Genomic DNA, 3,411 nt, shown 5'->3' with positions numbered 1-3,411 from the left:
TCTTGCTCAGGCTGGTTTCGAACTCCTGAGCTCAAACAATCCGCCCGCCTTGGCCTCCCAGAGTGCTAGGATTACAGGCGTGAGCCACCGCGCCCGGTCCTGAAAAAAAATTTTTTAATACATTTATGTAGCCTTAGCTGGGTGCAGTGGCTCATGCCTATAATCCCAGAACTTTGGGAGGTTGAGGCGGGAGGATCACTTGCGGTTTCTACAAATAATTACAAAAATTAGCCAGGCGCAGTTGTGCATGCCTGTAGTCCCAGCTATTCCAGAAGGTGAGGTGGGAGGATCATTAGAGCCCAGGAGTTCGAGGCTGCAGTGGGCTATGATCATGCCACTGCACTCCAGCCTGGGTGACAGAGCAAGATCCGGCCCTTAAAAAAAAATCAAAGTAGCCTAAGTGTACAGTGTTTACAAAGTCTAGCCTATTGACCAGTAATGTCCTAGGCCTTCATATTTACTCACCACTCACTCACTGACTCACCCAGAGCAACTTCCAGTCCTGCAAACTCTAACCATTTTTTATCTTTTATTCTGTATTTTTACCATACTTTTTCTATGTTTACATACATAAATACCTACCATTGTGTTATAATTGTCTACAGAATTCAGTACAGTAATATGTTGTACAGGTTGGTGGCCTAAGAGCAACAGGCTGTACCATATAGCCTAGGTGTGTAGTAAGCTATACCATGTACTCCATGATGTCTGCACAGTGATGAAATTGCCTAATAACATATTTCTCAGAATGTATCCCCATCATTAGGCAATGTATGACTGTATTTAGTAATATGAAAATAATCACCAAAAGAGCTAAAAAAGGAAATCATTAAAAATTAAGTTACTTGAGCTTTCCCAAGGTGGGGAAAAAAAAAAAATTAACAGTGATTTCCTCTAGAGGGGTTAAAAAGGGATGAGAGAGAGAGGAATATAAACGTAATTTACCAAACAGCTGACAGAATCAGACTCCCTGATCTCTGGTTCAAAAATATAATGGTTAGCCTCGGATAAAAATGTAAAAACAGTTATTTCTAAAAGATAAAACTAATATGTAATTAGATGAAAATCAGAACCACCCTTCCTAAACTTACTAACAAGGATAAGGAACAGGAAAAATCACCTAAAAGACAATAAGAACTGTTTTTAACAAATTATCAATTTTTTAGAGGATTAGAATGTTCAGGCCACCAAAACTTGTGAACAGTTTCTCTATGTGAAACTAAAAGGCAACATGTAGGAATTCCATGTTAAAGACAAATTATACACAACATGAGTCTCATAACAGAACTGTGCTAGATAAAATCATTCATATCAAAGCCAGACATTGTTTAAAATGTGTTTGTTCTGTGTATATGATAAGCAGAAAACATAAGAAGGACCGATTAATACCAAAATGTTAATTAACAATGGCTATTTTAGAGTGGTGAGAGTATAGGTGACTTCTATTTCATTCTTTGCTGTATATTCTCAATTCATCTCAGTTTTTTTCAAGTTTTAATCACAAACAATAGGAAGAAATCTATTTTACATTATGACCCATTATATACATATATTCATATTATAATACTTACCTTGACTATATAAAATGTAAATCAGAACTTTCTGATCTATTCTATTACATGTAAATGCTTTTCATGATACATTAAATAGATTTCAACAACAAAACTCTATTTTCAATAAATACTTATTTAACAGAATAAAAAATTAAAAATATTTCATCAAGAAAATTATATCCAGACACATAATCCATTCTGGCTTTTTGAGAACATTTAAATAGTTTTAAAAGGGGCTCTTGTTTTCTTCATCTTTTTTTGAATGTATAACAGGGGATGTAAAACAGGTAAATGCTTATTTCTAGCTTTGTTCCCTTTCCATTTATCTCAGGACACACAAGAAATAAAAACATCTTCAATATTTTTTATTTGGCCACTATATACCAAACCAAGCCTCTTTTATACTACTAGCAGAATCTCAGGAAATAGAGCACAAAAAAATATAAACTGTTTTCCCAAGTCTCATTCATTTTTTGCTCATCTGATCCTTTCTGCTAACGACTCACACCCTTATTCACCTAACAATCTGTTCAGTTTCATCAAGCCCTCAATTTGTCTTCCTTCATTAATTTATTCAATTGCAGTCTTTCTTCCTGTCACTAACATATTTGAAAACTATGTGTAACTGGTTGTATATGTAAAGGAGAAAAAAGTGAGAGATAAGGAAGAAAGGGAAGGAGGAGGGAAGTAAGGAGAGCAAAACGTGAGGGGGAGAAAACATGTGGATATGCATTTGAGGAAATTTTAAGTGACATATGCTTGCATCTGTAAGTATACCTTTGTCAATAAAGAAAGGCACAGGACAATATACCTTTTGTGTCACAGCTTACACTTAATCTGGAATTTGAGCACATCTAAATATGTATGGTAAATCAGTGGGAGGCATAGGCTAGGCAATTTGCATGCATTAATTTGTAAGGTGTAGGTAGGGCTGTGGGAAGGAAGATGCTGCGTGTCTATAGAAAAGGAGGAAGGGCTGGACACATGGCAAATGTTTCAAATCTTGTTTTCCCTATCCTGCCCCCCCTCACGGTTTCCAGTGACTCCCAGGATATAGGCAAATACTGAAGGAATTGCTTTTTTAAGGGACTCTATGAAACCAGGAGGCATAAGCAGCACTCTTTGATACACAGCAAAATCCAGGACGGACAGGAATACTTTTCCTTTCTAAACAGAACACAGGCTTTTACTTTTGCCTCTATATGGCACCCAAAACAATCATTCAAAACACAAATCTAATCATACTTTCCCCTGTTAAAAAGTATTAAATTTCTAATCATTTTAGAGAAAAGTCCAACTCTTTAACATGGCTTACAAGGATTTTCATGAGCTGGACTCTGCTTATTCTATCCATAACTCTTGCTACATGGTTAACACCCCTCTCTCCAACCTTGTATCATCATTCAGAATTTCTTTCAAAATTTCAAAGGTAACATGTTTCTTGCTGTTCCCTCTGTGTAGAGTACTCTTTACTTACTATTTATTTCCTCATCCATCAGGTCTAAGTTTAGATATTTCTACCTCTGGGAAACCTTCCTGACTCCTCAAAGGCCACGTTAGAAGTCTCTGTGTATCTACAGAACTGTATACATAAAGAACTGTACGCATACACAGTAATTATGAATGCTTATGAAAATTTCTTTTTAAATTCTCTCTCTACTCTAAGGCAGTAATGATGTTAATCTTATTCATTGTCCTATCCCTAGGTAAGACACAGTGTTGGGCCGGGCGTGGTGGCTCACACCTGTAATCCTAGCACTCTGGGAGGCCAAGGCAGGCGGATGGCTCAAGGTCAGGAATCCGAGACCAGCCTGAGCAAGAGCAAGACCCCGTCTTTACTAAAAATAGAAAGAAATTA

At 36.8% G+C, this 3,411-nt stretch overlaps 1 protein-coding gene across 1 annotated transcript in view; it reads right to left on the bottom strand.

The window, feature by feature from the left end:
• The window catches only part of BRAF (B-Raf proto-oncogene, serine/threonine kinase), a 195,241-nt gene that overhangs the window by 72,876 nt on the left and 118,954 nt on the right, over positions 1-3,411 (bottom strand). The gene's annotated exons all lie outside the window — the stretch shown is intronic.

The sequence above is a fragment of the Propithecus coquereli genome, unplaced genomic scaffold (assembly GCF_000956105.1).
Source record: "Propithecus coquereli isolate 6110/MARCELLA unplaced genomic scaffold, Pcoq_1.0 Scaffold302, whole genome shotgun sequence".
NCBI classification, from domain to species: Eukaryota; Metazoa; Chordata; class Mammalia; order Primates; family Indriidae; genus Propithecus; species Propithecus coquereli.
Note: the sequence above shows the minus strand (reverse complement) of the source record. Positions and strands in the feature narration are given on the sequence as shown.